Source organism: Kogia breviceps, chromosome 10 (genome assembly GCF_026419965.1).
Source record: "Kogia breviceps isolate mKogBre1 chromosome 10, mKogBre1 haplotype 1, whole genome shotgun sequence".
NCBI lineage: Eukaryota > Metazoa > Chordata > Mammalia > Artiodactyla > Physeteridae > Kogia > Kogia breviceps.
This window is the reverse complement of record NC_081319.1, coordinates 21,169,837-21,190,826: the sequence shown is the minus strand read 5'-3', so window position 1 is coordinate 21,190,826 and position 20,990 is coordinate 21,169,837. Positions and strand designations below refer to the sequence as shown.

The 20,990-nt window shown below is 41.9% G+C and overlaps 1 protein-coding gene across 3 annotated transcripts in view; it reads right to left on the bottom strand.

Annotated features, from left to right (window-relative positions):
- Window positions 1–20,990, bottom strand: part of FRMD4B (FERM domain containing 4B) — a 333,168-nt gene that overhangs the window by 262,708 nt on the left and 49,470 nt on the right. The window contains exons 2-3 of one of the 3 annotated variants that reach the window (XM_067043676.1): window positions 12,466–12,581; window positions 8,939–9,136 (exon numbers count right to left, since the gene is read on the bottom strand). The exons of the other annotated variants lie outside the window; for them this stretch is intronic. The gene's annotated coding sequence lies outside the window, so the exon portion shown is untranslated. The remainder of the gene's footprint in view (window positions 1–8,938; window positions 9,137–12,465; window positions 12,582–20,990) is intronic. 3 annotated transcript variants of the gene reach the window in all.

Below are 20,990 nucleotides of genomic sequence, written 5' to 3'. Positions count from 1 at the left end.
TAAAAATACTGATTCTTCAAGGCCAGCAGTCAGCAGATCTTTTTCTATAAAGGGCCAAATAAGAAATAGTTTAGACTTTGTAGCTTGTATGATGTCTGTTGCAACTGCCATGCTCAAGTCTCCCACTGTGTCATCAAAATAGCCCAGGATGAGATGTACACAAATGAACGTGGCTAGATTTGGCCAGCTTCCCTGGGGGCCATGGTTTTCTGACCCCTGCTCTGGGCCAGGTGTGGCCTCCCTGGATAAGGACCAATTTTCTGCTTATTTACAAAAGCTCCTCCAGATGATCTGGAGAGGCAGCTGCACTTGGATCCACCAGATTAGACGCTATAAGGCTTCGTCCAGCCTTCACTGGAGCTTTGAGTCTCTATTTATTTTCACCGTGAGAAGTGGCTACTCTCAGTCAACGCTATTTAGACAGTGATCTTAATATTCTTCAAATGCATACCACTTGGGTATTAGCTTTCTACATCTGAAGTTTTTACTCTCTCAGAATTCAATTCTCTATTCTACCAGGAGAAGTCTGACAGTCCTTTTCACTACATTTAGACCTAAAGCACTTCTGTGTGTGATATGCCTTGTCAGTTCTTTGTAAGTGACAATTGCACTGCTAACTTACAAATGAGAAGTTTAATATTATCCTGTCGAGGCCCTAAAGGGCTACGATAAGGTGAGCCTCCACTTAAGAAAGGATAATACATAAAAATATGAAATTATGGAACAGTTATGGGTGTTTATAGTGTTGGGGTAGAATTTCCTTTGTATGGAGAATTCCCTTTCTACTAAAGTCATGACTGTTGGGTGACAATACATCCTGGTTTCCTACAGACAGTCCTAGTTTTCACCTGTGTTCCCTGAGCAATTAACATAGCGCCCCCTTTCATTCTCAAAAATGTCCAAATTGGACGACAAATTATATGGTTGCATGGGTGACCTTGAGGGAAAACAGTCAAAACGACTGTTCCATTCATTTTGCACTTTCTAAGAGACAAGCACTGCTCTGAGGGTTTTAATGATATTAACCCAATTAATCATTACAGTATTTTGCTGATGGCTGATGTCTCTAGGTTGGGTTTTCTCAAAAGCAGGCCCTGAGGCAAGGATTTGGGTACAAGTAGTTTTGGGGGAAATGCTCTTAGGAACCACAGGTAGGGGAGCAAGGAAGCAAGGCAGGGAAAGGAAGGAAGCCAGTACACAGTACATTTGTGAGTAGGTTATGGCCCTGAAGAAGCGGGGCTCAATTTCCCTGGGAACCCTCTAAGAGATAATGTCAGCATGCCCTCAGGAGGGGCAGGGAACCAACCGTTTTATTCCACTGTTCCCATCTCTCACTGGTTGAGGGTCATGCCTGGAGATGTTCACTCACCCTCCTGCATGTGTGGCCTGTCCCATAGTTAGAGGGGACCCCACTCCTGTGGCTAGAGAATGAACATGCTCAGATGAACGACACAAAGAGTCTTGTCAGTGTGTAGAACTGTCTGCAGACAACATCCAGGATAGGCCCAGGGCACCAATAACTTCCTGTGTTTGAATCCTAGTTCTACCATCATCACCTACATGCTCGTGGGCAGGTCACTTAAGCTCTTAAGTCTCAGTTTTTCCACCTGTGAAATGGGGTAACAATAGTATGTGCCCAGAGTTTTTATGAGGCCTAAATGAGATCATAGAAGCACAATGGTCATCTGTCACTCTCCCTGTCCAATATCCACGTCGTCTTCCCTCGGCACACTCCCTGGATCCTCTTTAGAAGAATCAGCCTCTCTAAGTCCCTGGTGTTTGAGGGGGAGGGAGACCACTCTCAGCTCCAGGGGTAGAATGAGCACCACAGTCTCCTGGCCATCACTGGTTTAGATCCAGGTACGGAATCCATGCTGGATCAATGGGATCTCAGTGTGGGACTTCCTGCTGCAACTAATAAAACGGAGAGTTCCCTTCACAATAACCAAGACATGGAAACAACCTACGTCCATCAACAGATGAATGGATAAAGAAGACGTGGTATATATATATATATATATATATATATATATATATATATATATATATATATATATATACACACAGTGGGATACTACTCAGCCATAAAAAAGAACAAAATAATGCCATTTGCATCAACATGGATGTAACTAGAGATTTTCATATAAAGTGAAGTAAGAAAGAGAAATACCATATGATATCACTTATATGTAGAATCTAAAATATGACACCAATGAACCTATCTATGCAACAGAAGCAGACTCAACGGACACAGAGAACAGACTTGTGGTTGCCAAGGGGGAGGGGCTTGAGGGAGGGATAGATTGGGAGGTTGGGGTGAGCAGATGCAAACTATTATATAGAGAATGAATAAACAGCAAGGTCCTACTGTATAGCACAGGGAACTATATTCAATATCCTGGGATGAACCATAATGGAAAAGAATATTTTAAAAAGAACGTATATATATATATGTATAACCGAGTCACTTTGCTGTACAGCACAAATTAACACAACGTTGTATATCAACTATACTGCAATAAAAAAATAAATAGAAATTTTAAAAATTAAAAGGAGAGTTCCCTTTCCTCTGGGGTGTTGAAGAAATGGGAGCCAGCCAGGAGCTGTTAGGCAACTGCCCAGAGAGAGCCCCAGTGAGGAAGAAAGCAGAACCAAAAGGTGCGCTTAACTGGGCCTGAAGCTACCTCTGAAGACGCCAGTCAGACCAGTGAATATTCTCTTGTTGGCCTAAGCCATTCTCAACTGATAGATATTGCTCCTAGCAAAGAGAAAATGCTCCATAAATGTTAGCTACCATTACTGATAACATGAAAACAGATCAAACTTCTCCTGCCACTTTTTCTTCCCCTGTTTTGCCTGGATTATTTATTTAAGGTTTTGGTTTTTCTTTTTAAATCACAGATAATTTCAAACAGAGGCAAAAGCTTAGACAAAAGTATAATGAACCCCCGTGAACTCCAACAATGATTAATTCATGGGTAGCCTTGCTTTGTCTGTGCTCTACCCATTTCTCCTCTCCCGTGGTATTTTGAAGCAAATCCCCAACATATACCTTTTCATTCATACTTTTTTCAGATCCTTTTGTTTTGTTTCCTTTTGTAGTAGGCACTGTCGGTGTTCTACCCATCATCCCTGTCCACAATGAGTCCATCCAAGCTTGTTCCTTTTCTTTCAAATCTTCCCCCTACTCAGCCAGAGATGCAGATATCGTCACTCAAGCCCCTGTGGTGGACCTGTTTGGTCCAGGGTTAGTTCCATTCTAACTAACAGGAATGGGGTCAGGAATGTGCCTCAATATCTGCTGTTAAAATATGAATGGGACACTGCTGGGAAACTTTTTGCTTCTGGGAACATTTCTGCTCTCCTAAGAAGCAGCCACTAATAAAATGGTCTCTCTTTCTCCTATGAATGTTGTCCAGCCTGGATGTGATGCTCAGAACTGGAACATTAACATTTGCCACTGGCTTGAAGAGGAAGCTAATATTAAGTATGGCAAGAAATGCTGGAGAAGGTGCTGAGAAAAGGGAACCCTCCTACACAGTTGGTGGGGATGTAAATCGGTGCAGCCACTATGGAGAATAGCATGGAGGGTCCTTAAAAAAACTAAAAATAGAGCTACCATTTGATCCAGCAATCCCACTCCTGGGCATATATCTGGAGGAAACCATAATCCAAAAGGATACATGCACTGGAATGTTCACTGCAGCACTATTTACAATAGCCAGGACATGGAAGCAACCTAAATGTCCATTGACAGAGGAATGGATACAGAAGATGTGGTACATATATACAGTGGAATAGTACTCAGCCATAAAAAAGAAAGAAAGAATACCATTTGCAGCAACATGGATGGACCTAGAAATTATCATATTAAGTGAAGTAAATCAGACAGATAAAGACAAATATCATATGATATCACTCATATGTGGGATCTAATTTTTTTTAAACATATAAATGCACTTACTTACAATAGAGAAACAGACTTAGAGATATCGAAAACAAACTTATGGGGCTTCCCTGGTGGCGCAGTGGTTGAGAATCCGCCTGCCGATGCAGGGGACACGGGTTCGTGCCCCGGTCCGGGAAGATCCCACATGCCGCGGAGCGGCTGGGCCCGTGAGCCATGGCCGCTGGGCCTGCGCGTCCGGAGCCTGTGCTCCGCAATGGGAGAGGCCACAACAGTGAGAGGCCCGCGTACTACAGAAAAAAAAAAAAAAAAAAAAAAGAAAACAAACTTATGGTTACCAAAGGGGAAATGTGCGGGGGGGGGGGGGAGCAGATTATAAATCAGGAGCTTGGAATGAACATACACACACTACTATATAAAAGATAGATTACCAACAAGGACCTACTACAGAGCAAGGGAACTCTAGTCAATATTCTGTGGTAACCTATATGAAAAAAGAATTTTAAAAATATATGTATATGTATAACTGAATCACTTTGCTGTAAACATGAAACTAACAGATCATTGTAAATCAACTATACTCAAATAAAAAAAAAATTAAAAAAAAAAAAAAAAAGAACGGCAGAGGACTGGGAGAAGTTAGTTTGAGTCCTGAATGATATGATTGAGTCACTAAATCAAGCAACCTGAAAACTTGCCCTGTCTCTGCGCTTGCTGTTCTGAGAGTTAAAATTCTGCTTCACTGTTTAAGCCTGTGTGACTCCAGGAATCTGCTATTTGCTGCTGAAAGCACCCAGTTTTGCCATCAATACAGACCCATACAATTTGGGTTCAAAATTCCAGAGTGAGGAATCCATTAGGATGATATAACAAAGATGCCCTAAAAGCAAGTCCCTTAACCCAGAAAAAAGTTCATGTCTTTCTCATAGAAGAGTTTGCAGAGGTGGTCCTGGCCGGGTTAAGGGGGCTCTACAATCATCAGGACCAAGTTTCACCTGCATCCTTCTCAGGCGTCTTCCATCCTCTCATCTCCGCCAGCTGCTCTGCCTCCCACCAGCACATACACCCTCCAGCCAACAGGGAGAGACAGAGATAATGTGGACACCCAGTGCCTGCAAGGGTACAACCCAGAAATTAATCACACACATCACAGCTCACTGGCTGGAGGTAACAGCCAACTACAACAGAAGGCTGAGAAATGTGGTGATTATTCTGGGTGGTCATATGTCCAGTTCTATTTCTGCTAGAAGAAAGGAAAAATAAATATGGGGGCACAGCTAGCAGTCTCCACTAGGGAGATAGCAGGGAGGGTTAACTGGATTCGTTTCAACGGACAATTTTTAATTAGAAAGACTTGAGAATGTAAACAAGATTTGAAAAGGGATGTTCTTCAGCACTCTCCCAAAGATTGAACTGAGCCTATTTACTCAGAAATAGGTAAAATGATACATCCCTTTTATCTCTCCTTTTTTGGTAGATCTCAGAAGGATTCCAACCGTCAGCAACCCCATATCAGCCCACTTTATTACCTTGTGTACCTGAAATTAACAACTGAATTTCACCGATTTCCCTTAATTCCAAATGTCTTTTCCTCAATTAGGCTGCATAACTATGGTTTAATTATATTCTGTTTGAGAGTCACCAGAATCCTATAACAAGCTCCTCTTTCACAATCCTATTATTAGTCAGGGTAATCCAATTTATGGAAAAATAAAGACAGACAAATAGAGAAAAATGACAGAGGTGGCAAGAAGCACAGTATTCTGCAGCCCAGCTGAAATGGCTGTCAATGAAAGGTTTGCAGAGTTAAGAAGCAGACTTTGATTCAGCGGCAGCAGGTTTTAAATGATGCATGAGGAGCCACCAAAGCAAATCCCTTTCTCCATGGTCCCCTCAGGGTCTAGTACCATGTTTCAATTATAGTTTCACCAAATTGCTGTGATGCGGCGAATGTTCCAGATTAATAGCGGTACAGCACCGTTCTCCACGGGACAGAATCCAAAAATCCAGTTCAGAGGTTTGTTGAAATATACCCCAAGACACTCAGCTGCAAAACACATTAAAGACTCCAAGAGGATGGGAATATTTCTGATCTGTATTCCCCAAAGAGGTTACTTTTGCAGAAAGCAAGTTTATTATTTATGGTAGCAAATAAAATTTCTCAGTGCAGCCAAGGAGGCTTCTGCAATTACATCAGGAAGGCAGCATCATGCAGTCCATTATGGAAATCGTATCTACATGAACAGGGAAGGCTATTGTTTTGCCAAAGACACATACTTCTTTGCAGAGCATGCCCATGGTGGGCTTGCATGGAGATGATAAATTGTTTGGTTTGACTTTTCATTTCAAATGGCTCTCTTCCTTGGAAGAGGATTTTGTATAGAAAGACATTATCTTGCAAATTCTACTTCAAATTATCGGTCGAGTTTTAAGAGAACATCTCATAGAGGCGTGCCACGGATCAGATGGCGATTGCCATACTGGGTATATAAGGAGTAGAGAGCTCCAAAGGGCTGTGAGTTTTATCCATCTTGGTGGCTCTGTTAGCATTTTCAAGCCTTGAAGTGAGTCTTTGGGGAATCATATTTTTAGCGAATTCCCTCTGCATATATTACCCTCAAGAAGCACGAGTAATTTGGGATCTAACTTCTACATTTGAGGGGTAGACTGCTCACTAATCCCTTATGATTCTAAGTAAAGGAGAAAGAACCTTCCCTAAAAGAGATGAAGGTTGGAGGAAAAACCTTTGGACCCTCTCTCAGGAGTAATTTACCAAACAGGAATGGGAGAAGACCAATGATTAATACATGCGTCTCCTTTCTTTGGCCTTTCTTCTTCCTAAACTGCATCCCGAAAGCAGCCCTGCAACAAGCCTACCTGCCCTGCTCCTGGCCGCCTTCACAGGGGTGAGGCATGAGGGGTGAGGGGGTGAGAAGTTGGAATCTTCTCCACAACGGGTGGGTAAGTGTCCACTCTACCACGTCAACTCTTTCCAAGTTTGGGCTCCAGAGTCCAGACGTAAGGATGGAAAATATGATAACAAAGAATATTTTGGCTTCCAGCCCACAGATGTGGCCTCAGCAGCAGCAGAGCTCCTATACTGATCCTCCATCTCACCCTTCACTCTGAACGTGGAAGGAATATGATTCACTTCCACATACTCCAACACCTGGCATGGCTTTCATCGAGTCATCTTGCCTTTGACCCTGATTTGCCTCTCCAGCCGCTTCTGTCTTCTTTCCTAGAGTCATCTAAGCACACATATTGCCATTTCTCCAACATCCTTATGTTTTTGGGTCTGTTGAGAATTCAGCTGGTGGTTTATAATCCATCTGCACAAGCATGGGTCTTTTCATAGTGAGCTTAATACAACTAGTGTAATTTACGAAATTTTGTCATTGCTGAATGTAACATGAACAATTAAGTGGATAACACAAATCAGCTTCAGGCAAGAGGTTTGAAGGAGTGATCCTACACGATGTTTAGTCAAGAGGGAGAGAGGCTATCAAGTTCAATAAGAGAAGGCTGGTCTTACTCCTGTCACCCCCAGCAAAATATTATAGATCTTTCAAGCCTCAGCTCTTAGGCCACCTTTTCTCCCTAGCCTTCTCCCATCCTACCACATAACTTCTCTTCTCCTTCTTTTCCAACCTCCCCTACGCAATTCAAAAATTAGAGATTCACTGGAGTCTCTGAAATGCAAATGCCCAAAGGAGGGTAGAGCTCACCAGTAATTTATCCAATAGTCTCAATTACTTGCTGTCCTCTTGCTTCCTCATCTTGAGTCTGGTCTTAGCTCACGTACCTGCTAGGAACTACTAAGTACAAGTGACAGAAACCTGTTCTAAGCAAACCGAAGTTAAGAAGAAAGGAAGAAACGTGGTTCCCAGTACTTCTGTAAGCATTTCTGTCCCCAAAGCTATAAGTTTAAATACCACCTGTATGGGCTTCCCTGGTGGCACAGTGGTTGAGAGTCCGCCTGCTGATGCAGGGGACACGGGTTCGTGCCCTGGTCCGGGACGATCCCACATGCCGCGGAGCGGCTGGGCCCGTGAGCCATGGTCGCTGAACCTGCGCGTCCGGAGCCTGTGCTCCACAACGGGAGAGGCCACAACAGTGAGAGGCCCGCGTACTGCAAAAAAAACCAAAAAACAAAAAACAAAAAAAAACAACAAAAAACTACAGGTATGATAAAAATGGCAAATGTTCAACATGGCAAAATCCAAAGAATTACAACTGGAATATATGTTGCAATATTATATAGCTCAACTGCCTTAAACTCCAGACCACTGTTGCACATCCTTGCGCTATTTTATTCATGTATTCTAGTCACCATTTAAGCATATTAAGCATATGCCATGTGAGGGGCAATAATGAACAAGAGAGACAGGGTTCCTGCCTTCACAGAGGCTACTAATTGATGGGGCAGCTGGACGGTTGAACAAGCACTTAAAACAGGAATTAAATGCTATGAACAGAGAAAGAGAGGGTAGTAGGAAAGCCTATATAGCAAGAGCAATTCATCAATCTAGAGACTTTGTGGAGAAAGTCGCTTTTAAGCCTAGACCAAAAGAGTGTGTTAGAAGGAAAAAACAAATGCGTTGGTGTTAGGAGACAAATTCAAGTTACAGGACTGCCGTACAATAGCTATGTGACCTTGGGCATGTACCCTTGCCTCTTAGAGCCACAGTTCCTTATTTGTAAAACAAGGGTTTGGAGAACTTAACCTGTAGGGCTCCTGTCATCTTTACAAGTCCCAAAATCCTGGAAGAGGTTGCTAATCAGTTTAGTGAGTCTTCTGTTGATCTAACTAACACAACTAACACAACTAACACAAGTAAGAGAAAATCAAAGAAGTATCAGTTGGGAGGTTACAATGGTAAAATTGGTAAAACAAATAAACTCTGCAGTCAGACCACCATAGGTTCACGTCCAGTGCTGCCCTTTACTGGCTGGGTAACTCTGGGAATATTTCTTAACTTCTCAGTGTCAATTTCCTAGTCTGTAAAATGAGGAAAGGCTATTACTTACCGCATAGTGTTGCCGTAGGGTCTGGAGTCTGAGATATTGTATGTTAATTTCCTGGCCCATAATTTCCTGGTCTATATTATTTTTTCTGCTCATAATAGTGTTGGTTCCTGCATGAGATTCAGACTGTGTAACGATCACTTGTCACCTATTAGGCCTTTTTTTTGTGGCTACAGACGAATAAACTCCAATGTGAAACACCTGAAGCAAAAAAGGAAATTTAGGTATATTCTGAGACTTTACATACCAAGGAAGCAGTAAGAAAGACAGGGAGGAAGCTGTGTCTCAAGAAGGATATAATTGGGGGCTCAAATGCCATCAGAAGTCTAACTCTCCCTCTGCATTTCTTTCTTTCTTTTTTTTTTTTGGCCGCATGGGGTCTTTGTTGCTGAACGCGGGCTTTCTCTAGTTGTGGCGAGCGCGTGTACTCTTTGCAGGGCGCGGGCTTCTCACTGCAGTGGCTTCTCTTGTTGCGGAGCATGGGCTTCAGCAGTTGTAGCCATGAGGTCAGTAGTTATGGCTCACAGGCTCAGTAGTTGTGGCACACAGGCTTAGTTGCTCCACGGCATGTGGGATCTTCCCGGACCAGGTCTCGAACCTGTGTCCCCTGGATTGGCAGGCATATTCTTAACAACTGTGCCACCAGGGAAGTCCTTCCCTCTGCATTTCAACTTCAATGTGGTTCACTGACATTTTTTATACAGAGAAAAACTTGGCCACAGCAGCTCCCAAGCTTTACCTTTTTTTTTTTTTTTTTTTTTTTTTTTTTTTAATGTTACTTTTATTTATTAATTAATCCAACACATTTATTTTTATTTATTTATTTTTTTTGTGGTACGCGGGCCTCTCACTGTTGTGGCCTCTCCCGTTGCGGGGCACAGGCTCCGGACGCGCAGGCTCAGCGGCCATGGCTCACGGGCCCAGCCGCTCCGCGGCATGTGGGATCTTCCCGGACCGGGGCACGAACCCGCGTCCCCTGCATCGGCAGGCGGATTCTCAACCACTGCGCCACCAGGGAAGCCCCTCAAGCTTTACCTTTTACAATTTCAGTCCCCAGATAGAGAAAACCTCTACCTTCAAGGTCCCAAGTTCAAGGACCCCAGGGAAGAGCTCCAGTTGGCCCAGTTGAAGTCAGATCCCTGACCCTGGACAAACCAGTCCTCAACAGAGAACAGGGTACTGGTATATCAAATGACTCCTCCTACAGAAACCAGGGAAATAGGGCTTTTTTGGGCAATTCCCAAAAGATTGAGCAGAAAATCCCATAAATACTGACTCGATTTTTAAATGCAAACGGCTTCCATAAAGTGACGCCAAAGACACAAAAAAATTCAATAAACAAAACAAATTCTTTTAAAAGCTGAAATTCTTTGGGGGAGAAATATCATGAACCGGGTTTCAGAAATCACTGAGCATACATTCATTTGATTTGCTCATACCAAAATGTTCTTATTGGCCTGTAGTTCAATGCCCAAGTTCAAGTTCCTTGGACTTTCGTTTGCTTTCTTAGGGGATGAAGGGTAAAAGCTGCAGTGAGACAAAGCACTTTAAAAATACTCTAAGCAAGCATTGTTGCTGAGAGCTTTTCTGCAGCCCTAAGAATATCACAGAAATGAGTACACCGGGAATTACAGGTCATACCCTGGAGACATGTGAAGTGTGTCTGTTCCTGCACTTAACGATGAAAAACACACTCGCACAGATGACTGGTCCTGTGAAGATGACAAACAAGGAGTGAGAATGAGGAGGAAGGAGAATCAGGAGAAAAAGAGAGAGGAGGAGGAAGAGGGGAAGGATGGGAGGCAGAGGGGGAAAAAATGAAGGAGCAAGATAGGAAAGTTAAGCCAGCGTGAGCTGGGGCACTGCTGTAACATCTTTCTTAAAAAAGCAAGTTTCAGGCAAACATGTCACAGTGGAGGTTTTTCTAGATGCTCACACCAATTCTCCTCTGACTTAAGGATCAAAGCTTTCACCAACATCTTCTGAAGTATGTTGGAGGGGGCAGGAATTGCCGAATCGGTCCAGGGATTACCAAAGTGTGGGATTATGCTATTGCTTGAGATGACCTCGTGGGATCGCCAGAGGGGTCCCTCAATAACACTACATTCCAGGGTACAAAGTTACCCCTTTTTGCTTCTCTTTCAGTCCCTCTGAGTGGTCCTCAAAGAGTCTCAGTTTGGTGCTATTCCATATTCAGCACTTCCCTAAAACCAAGTCTATCCCCTGCTGTACAGAGAAAAAGCAGAGCCTCTGGTGGGTAGGAGGACCTCAGTAAAACTGAATTACAAAGGTGTGTTTTCATTGCATTTAATATCCCAATAACCTTCCATTTGGGGCTAGAATTATTGGTCTTCCTTTTATAGTAGGCATGTAAAGTTACCTTATAAAATTATTGAGTTTTAAAAAGGCAGCAACTTTTAAGAAAAATATCAGGAGTGGTGGTACCATATGTAGCACAGAGAAAATACTCTTTTAGTCACTGAGGATGTATGACTGTGAGATTCCTGCGTCAAAAGAAGACCCCATGTTCCCAACCCATGCCGATACGGCAGTTAATAGTCAAATAGTTTATGTGGGAAAGAGTACCGATGTATTCTGAGACCTTTTCCAGAGCGTCACGTGTTTTACAATGAGTCTTCAGAGATGCTTCTTTCCTTCATTGCAGCATTTTCCCTTACAAAGTGCTTACACTGGTGACAATAATGATTACAACAACTTAGAGTCCTAAAGATATTTCCTCTTAAAATCTTTAGTCTACAAAGACACTGTGGAGTCCCTGACAGAAGGGAAGTGTGCCAAGGTGCAGTGTTTGACGACTGGAAAGCAGAAAATGGACTGGAGAACTGCCTCCCTTCACGTTAATGATAATACACTGGAAAATATGGGACTGTCTTGGGAACTGGCCACCAACGGGACATCTCCCTACATTTCATGCTGGGAAACTTCACGAGGAGGAGAAGACACAAAACCCTGAAAACTGCTGGTGGAAAAACACTGACCTATCTCTTGGCCAAATCCTAAAAATAAAAGCAGTAAATGGTAACCAACTGTGGACCCGCGAAGTTATTTTTAAAATCAACCAAAATAAAACAGAAGATTTAGTTTCCATTATGATGACCTTATCAAAAAGCCCTGAATTGATTACCTTATTTGAAAGAAAATGTCATTTAAAAATAAAATCCGGGCTTCCCTGGTGGTGCAGTGGTTGAGAGTCCGCCTGCCAATGCGGGGGACGCCAGTTCATGCCCCGGTCCGGGAAGATCCCACATGCCGCAGAGCGGCTGGGCCCATGAGCCATGGCCGCTGGGCCTGCGCGTCCGGAGCCTGTGCTCCGCAATGGGAGAGGCCACAGCAGTGAGAGGCCCGCGTACCACAAAAAATAAATAAATAAATAAATAAATAAATAAATAAATAAAAATAAAATCCAGTTACAGCCAACAAATAAATAATGTAACCAGAACACTGATTAGTGAGGCTTTCCTGGGTTCAGGTTGCAAATTTGGTTTTCCTTGAAATAAAATATATCTTACCTTTCTTTTCCCTTTATATATGAAATCTTGACAATCACCTTTATTACATGCTCCTGTTTCTTTGGTCTGAATTTCTCTTCTATTTCCTTATGGAACAGGTCTTTTAAAAATACTCCCTGAAAAAAAAAATACTACCTGAAATCCTTTTTAGGCAAGAGGTGGCATATTTTGAGCAAGAAGTGGGAGGTTAAAATCACCTTAGGGCATTTATTTAGTACATTATACACACGAGCTCTCATTGGGAGGTAGCATAGAAGGAGCGTTTTAATTTAATGATCTAACATTCAAGATAACAAGAAGAGGTAGTCATAAAACCTTACAGAATTAACTGTCCAGGCAGATGCTCACAGGTGCTGGATGGGGAATATACATGAGTGATGGGGGAGACCCAGTACCAGGCATAGCTCAGTGGTGCTGTGCAAACACACACATCTTGGCCAAACGGAGGCAGCTAAGAGAGCAGTCACACATAGTTACCACCTAGGAATACAGGGCCCTGCTTTGAATTTTTCCAAGTTGGCTGGAAATCTGATTCTTTAAATGTGATATATCAGATGTTTAACTGTTGGCACTAATTGAAATAGTAAAAAAAACACAACACAATGTGGATGAAAGAAAACGTATCTGTAAACTGAATTTGGCCCATGGATTGACAGTTTGCAATCTCCACCATGGAACTAAGCCATTAAGAATCTCAGCTTGGACCTATCACTCACTGGGGAGTAACCAGAAGAAACGGGATTTATACTGAGTCTTGAAAGAAAGGGAGATTTATATAAGGAGGAGGGAGGGAGGGTGGCAGATATACTACATGGGCAGCAACAGATAAAGGAAGCCCCAAAGCAGAAAGGCTCAAGGTCTATTCAGGAAACACTGAACAGCGTGGTTTGGAAGAAGAAAAACTCGGAGAAAGTCAGCAAAAAAGGCTTGCAAAGCAAGTGAAAGACAGATTGGACAAGGATCTTGAATATTAAGCAAAGAAGTTTAGGTTTCAGCCTACAGGCAATGAAGACTTGGGGCTCTAGAGATTGATGTCTTCAATGAAGCTTTCCAACAACGTGAACCCAATCTATCTGGAAGAGAGAGAGACTGCAGGGGAAGAGACTGGTCCGAAGTTTAGTGCACTCCTTCAGGAGAATCACGTACAGGCAAGAGGAACGGGAATCTAGTAGATGCGACAGACCCATGGCAATGGATAAATTCACAGGACTGATCAACTGTTTGCTCTTTTATTTATTTTTTTAGGGATATACTATTTTATTAATATTTAAATTTCAAACAATGAGCAAGCAGATACTGGCCCTGAGTTCAGATCTGATATAAGCACAAATGGACAGACAACTTTTAAGGGTGCGATGTACTCAACGATTAGAGACAATCTAGTCGGTGGTATAATTTATCCACTTAATACTGAACAGAGTTCCTTGGTTGTTGACAGAACCTCCCCTTGACTTCAGACTTGAGACAAACCAAGAGGGTCTGTCAGTGTGCAAAACCACTGAATTCAGGACAAACAGTTAACAGGATAGGTTGGCAAGAGCCAATTCGGATTGTGTGGGCCAGTCTGAAGCAGCAGGGTTGGCTGGAGGCTGAAAATGTTGCAGCTGAAGTCCAGGATCTGTAGATCAGAGCAGCTGTTCTTGTTTCCAAACAAGTTCGTAAGATGCTTTTCCCAAACAGGTGTAAGCTCTTTTAAAATGTCAAAAATAATTCTTCTGTTTGTGACCTTTGACACCTAGTAGGTGTCCTGGTGAAAATACTCAGTAGGACATTTAGGGCCTGAGTTTAGGACACTGTCCTGGGATGCTGATGCAGTTTGGAGCATTAGCCACATAAAGATGGTCCAGGGAGAAACTTCCCAAGGGAAAAGTGTTAGAAAGAAGAAGCATAAATCTTGGGAGGATGAATGCTCCATGTTTATGTTTCTTATAATTTACTTCAAAAACTTTGCTGAATTCAGAGGTCATTAACCTGAGTTTGTGTGATTACATGATCTCAAATATCCATATATTCTAATCTATTCACATGATTGTATGCATCACCTAATTTAAATGTTCCCTTGTATCATGACTGTAAATCTCATCTCTTCAACCTAGGTTATGTTTTAAAGGAAGAAATGAAAGAACTAAAGAAAGGAAGGGAAAGGAGAGAGAGAGAGAGAGAGGAAGAGAGGCAGGAAGGAAGGAAGGGAGGGAGGGACAGAGGGAGGGAGGGAGGGGAAAGGAAAAGAAATGAAAGAAAAAGGGAACTTTAGAAGAGATATTGCCCTGTCAGTGATGGTTAAGATGAAGCCCTATTAAATGTCTGAAAATTGCTTGAAGGATCCTTTCAGTACTATAAGGAAATAATACAAGAATCTTCATCCATAAATTCACTTTATAACTGGAGAAAATGAAGCCTCTTCAATCCAGAATTTACCTGACAGCTGCTTTACTACCCAACCAGAGCTTGGATCTCTGAAGCCTTCACACCATGTTAAAAAGATGCCATTAATTAAAAATGCATCCTGCTTAGGGCCCAGAAATAAACTCTAATGTTCATGGTAAATTGATTTTCTACAAAGGAGCCAACATAATTCAATAAGAATATTTTTTTCAACAAATTGTACTAGGACACCTGGATAAGTACATGAAAAATAATGAAGTTGGACACCTACATCATAACATAAATAAAAAATAACCAAACGTGTATCACAGACCTAAATATAAGAGCTAAAACTATAAAACTCTTTGAAAAAACACACTATGAAATCTTTGTGACCTTGGGATTTCTTACATATGACACCAAAAGCACAAGCAAAAAAAGAGATTAATAGATCAGACTTCATCAGAACTAAAAAATTGTGTGCCTCAAAGAACACCATCAAGAAAGTGAAAAGATAATCCACTCTCTGGTGGGAATATCTGCAAATCATAGATCTAATAAGGAACTTACCTCCAGAATATTAAAAAAAACTTCTATAACTGAAAAATAAAAAGGCAAGTAGCTCACCTAAAATATAGACAAAGGATCTGAACGGATGTTTCTCCAAAGAAAACATATGAATGGCTAATAAGCACATATGAAAATGTTTCAACATTACTAGTCATTAGGGAAACACAGATCAAAGCCACAATGAGACACCACTTCACAACCACTAGAATGGCTATAATCAAAAAGACAGACAATAACAAGCATTAGCAAAGATGTGGAAAAATTGTAACCCTCACACATAGCTCGTGTAAACTGCTCGTGCAGCCACCGTGGAAAACAATTCAGTAGCTCCTCAAAATGTTAAACAGAGAGTTGCCATATGACCCAGAAATTCTACTCTTAGGTAACCACCCAAGAGAAATGAAAACAAATGTCTACACCAAAACTTGTACACAAATGTTCATAGCAGCCTTATTCATAAGAGCCAAAAAGTGGAAACAGCCCAAATGTTCATCAACTGAGGATGGACAGATACTATGGAATATTATTTAGCAATTAAAAGGAATGAAATATTGATGGTGTTATAACATAGAAGAACTTCAAAAACATTCTAGGGCCATCAGACAAGATCACATATTGTACGATCCTATGTATATGAAATGTCCAGAATAAGCAAATCTGCAGAGACAGGAAGTAGATCAGTGGTTGCGTAGGGCTGCGGTGATTAGAAGAATGGGAAGGGACTGCTAGTGGGTACAGGACTTCTTCTGGGGGGTGGTGAAAATGTTCTAAAGTGAGATTATGGTGATAGTTGCCCAACTCTGTAAACATACTAAGAGCCACTGAACTATATATTTTAAATGGGTAACATTTCAAACGGATAAACACATCTCATGGGATGTTACGTCTCACTGAGGCTATTGAAAACGTACTTCCACACCATACACTGCATGAAGTTTTCAGCACTGGCCAGACAGCACCTGCTATTCTTCTTAGTCTCCTTTCATAAGGACCTTTGCTCCAGTTCTTCCCTTTCTCAGGAATGCGTTGATTCTGTTCAGTACAAACTGGCTCTTCTCATCTTTCAGAAGAGCTTAAATGCTCCTGTCTCTCAAACATGCCAGGCTTGTTCCTGTCTCAGGCATTTGCAACGGTGTTTCTTCCTTCTACTCGGAAAACTTTTCTCCCAGACCTTTGCATGACTGCCTTCTTTGCAAACTTTTGGTCAATGCAAAAGAGAAGCCTTCTACTTCTGTAGCTCAAGCAGCCCAGAGTCACCACTTCCCACTCATTGTTTTGTTTCTGGAATGCGTTTCTACTAGGTTTATTTCCCTATTCACATTTGTTATCAGCTTATGGCTTGCTTTACTGTGTTACACACTAGAGCATACACTCCCTGAGGGCCAGAACTCTGCCACAGCTGTGTCTCCACCACACCAGGCCTATAATGAAGAGTTGCTGGCCGACCACCTTTTAGGTTGAACGGAGCACAAGATAAGATTGCCTGCTTCCGCCCTTGTAATAGGGTGGGGACAAAAAGAGAGCCTTACTCCTCTCCAAAACCACCCTCATTCACCCTCACCCCACCAGAAAAAGAACAGCAAGAATTTCCTCAACAACATTTTACATGGAAAACCTCTCCATGAAAGGACTAATTTCAGGAAACTAGATTCCTCTTCATCTGAAGGGCCAGCACTGGCTTGATGAAAATTATGTTTTAGGAAAAGCGGTCTCAAGCAAGACCAATGAGACGAAAGGGAGAAAAGCAAATGACAGAGGCCAGCTTGCCCTTCTAATGAAAGGAAAAGCAAAGCGGAGCTCAGACAATAGGTGTCAGGAAGCCAGGCGGTGTTGTACTCAGTTTTTCCTTTCATTGTGGCATTCTCCAGTTAGCGACCCCCTTGACAAAATGACGGTCACTCAGGAAACAAAGAGGTGAATGAAGCAGGGCTCACTGTGGAGTTCTCAAATTTAGAGCTGCCTTTGTGTAGCTAGTTGCAAAGCATCAAGCTCTTCAATATTTTAAAAAGAAAGAAGGACAGAAAGGGAGGGAGGAAGGGAAGGAAAGAAGGAGAGGGAAAGGGACAGAGAGAGAGAGAGAGAGAGAGAGAGAGAGAGAGAGAGAGAGAGCAGACTGGAAAAGAAAGGAAAGCAAGAGTATACCTTCATCTAATATTCTTTCAGATAAGAAAATCAAAAGAAAGAAAATGGCACCTATTTAGAATTGAAGAAACTTTGTGTAAAAGCACCATATTTTTCTTTCAGCTTTTTATGTATTTTTTTTTTTACATTTGAATCTTTAATCCATTAAGAATTAATTTGGTATATGTTGTATGGGGAGATGCTATTTTTTCCCAGCTTGTCGATTCTCCCAGCACTAGTTTTGAACAATGTATCCTTTTCTTGATAATTTCACCTTTATCATATGTTACAATTTTAAAAACATAACAGGAAGAATTTACTGTATAGCACAGGAAACTATATTCAATATCTTATAATAACCTATAATGGAAAAGAATCTGAAGCTGTACACCTGAAACTAACACAATATTGTAATTCAACTACCGTCAAGTTTTTTTAAAGTGCCCTTTTTTCATCTCCTGAACTATTTATTTCTCTTCTGCAAAAAAAAAAAAAAAGAAAGAAAAGAAAAGAAAAAGAAAAGGAACAGAGCTAAAGTTAGGAAAACAAAGCCATTCAAATGATGCTCGGTTCCTTTTTAACCAAAGACAGTGTCAGTGAACAGCACAGTCAGTAAGAAAAATGTCAGAAGCCCTTCACAATTTACCTGTTACACCAGGAGAGACTCCCATCCAAATACCTCACTGATACACAAGCCTCAGGCCAGATGCACAAGAGACAGGAAGAGTGAGTCTAGATACAGCAAAACCACCCTTACCATTGTATCCGTGTCTCGGGCATGAACGGTTACAGACTACTCTTACGTCTGAATGACCACTAAATATTTAAGACCAGCATTCAGGAAATGTTCTCATGCTCAGACAAGAGGAGACCAGAGATTACAAAAGGATCCTTGCACCTAAGCTCCCACTTTCCCCTCCTCCACCCTTCCCCCACACGTCCCAAGACAGTCTGCCAAGAACAAATTTAGTATCAGCTTATCATAGGCTCTAGACAGCCCTGCAATTACATCCTGCCCTGGCAGGAAACTGAACCTGGCAATCAAGACTCCCTTTTGTCTCTGATTTCTACATCTTGCCTGTTTGGGGAAGCGGCAGAGCATGTGGAATGACCACATGCAGAAGTGACAGTTTCCAAGACCTAGTTTGAGCCTGCGAGCTTGGCCAGCTGGTTGTTAGTAAGGATACAGAGCATCTAACAGTCCCTGGCACCCGGTAACCACTCAGTAGGGGTTAGTTCCCTTTATATAAGGTTTCTGAGCTTTTCTGCCAGTAGATGGGTTTATAATGCCCTAGAGGACAAATGCAAATGGCCAGATGCCCACAGCACAGCAGTGGTTAAGAGCACAGGATTAGAATTCAACGAGATCTGCATTTCTGGGACTCCTCTGGTCAAATTCCTCTTCATGACCTGAAAATGCCTTAATACTCAGGTTTCACATAATGACTCTCTTCCAGCCCCTTGACACAAAGGGGAAGCTGAAAACTTGTCACACTGGGGTCCATGCGATCCCGACCACCATTCCTACGTATTACAACATAGGAAGCGAATGCTAATGTTTGTAAAAATTTCTAAGGGAAAATTCAGGCAAACGTTTCCTTAAGAACGTGGTGGAAGACCTGCCCATTTGGTTGGCTTCAAGGGAGGACAAAGAGTTAAGACTAGACATCATCGCAGGTGATCACTTATGTCCCAGGGGACGTAATAAAAGGGTCAGAACATCTCCTTCCAAGAAAGTCACACGTGTCATTACACTTGCTCCATTCTCTGGCCTGGAGAGCCACACCAGCTCTGGGGCCAGGACCACTCAGATGTACAAAAACAAATCCCACCATTGCCAGGAGCTGTGAACACTGGAGACCATTCACATGTTGCTGGCATAACTAGGTTAGAGCAGTGACAAATCTTTGTTTTCTTTTTGTTGATTGCATGTCTTTGAGTTTAAAAGAATTCAAGACCTACTCTAGAGAATAAACCCATCTCTAATTTGGACAAGACTTTATTTTATTTATTTTTTTTTTTTTTTTATTTATTTTTTTTTTTTTTTGCGTTATGCGGGCCTCTCACTGTTGTGGCCTCTCCCGTTGCGGAGCACAGGCTCCGGACGCGCAGGCCTAGCGGCCATGGCTCACGGGCTTAGTTGCTCCGCGGCATGTGGGATCTTCCCGGACCAGGGCACGAACCCGTGTTTCCTGCATCGGCAGGCGGATTCTCAACCACTGCGCCACCAGGGAAGCCCTGGACAAGACTTTAAAACAATAGTTCAAATTCCAGTTCTATAACATCCTAGCTGGGTGGCCTTGAGACAGTTTTTTTGTTGTCCTGTGCCTCAGTTTCTCTATCTATAAAATGGGGATAAGAGCAGTTCCCACCTAATAGTACAGGATCAAGTGATACTATATACACACACTGTATAAATGATGAGATACCACATGCAAAGCGCCTGGCCCAGAGTGATGGCGCCTTATGGTGGATGGTGGCTATAGCATTTTAGGCACCCTCCCAAAGAAGGACCAGACAGTGAAAATACACTTAAATTACCTGATGTCCCAGTAGTAATTTGGCCTCAAGGAAACTTGCCCAGCCTGCTCTGAGATTGAACCCTATTGATCAGATTGATTAAAAACAATGAGAGACATTATCAAAAAAACTGTTTAACAAAATATGGAAGGACTTCTATCATGTTCTATAGTTGAATTCCAGCTAGACGACAACATCTGTTTTAAAAAGAAAGGTTTTATTTCTTGTTACATAAAGTTACCTTACGTTATTTTTCTACTTTGTTCACAAAAGAGAAAAGGGAGAAATATGCTGAAGAGAGAAAACAATCTTTAAAGTCTTTGAGTCAGTCAAATGCTATCTGGCAGAAATGAAATGCAGTACAAGACAGTGAGAAAGCAAAACCATTGCTTCCGAACCAGGGTAAATAAAGCAGTTTGCTTTGCGTTCTGAATTAAGAATCAAAGGTTATCCACGTGGGAAATCCCTGTTTTAAAGATTTCATGCCATGAGTTTCATTTTGCCACGCGCTGGAACACAAGTACAATTACTGTGTCAGCTCCAAACCTCTTTATTTCCTAAGAGAAATATGATTTTTCACAAACTAATTTTTCTTATCTCTAATAATCTATACATTTTCCCAGTATTTTAAACAAGTTCTGATAATATAGTTTTAAGACTTGGATCTATCTACAGTTCTCTAAATTCTCTAAATTATCAAAATAACTCTGGATCAAGCCAAACCATCAGAAGGCTATGAACCTGGGTTATTCTTGACTTCACAGAATCATATTTTATCTTTACACCCCTGGCTTTTATCAAAGGCTGAGACAAGAAACACCATGATGACATAGACAAATGTACAAGGGTACCCACCACAGCACTGTTCACAGTCGGAAAAGGTTAGAAATATTCTAAATCAATAGGGTACTGGTTAAACGGATTATGAGACATCCATACAATAGAATACC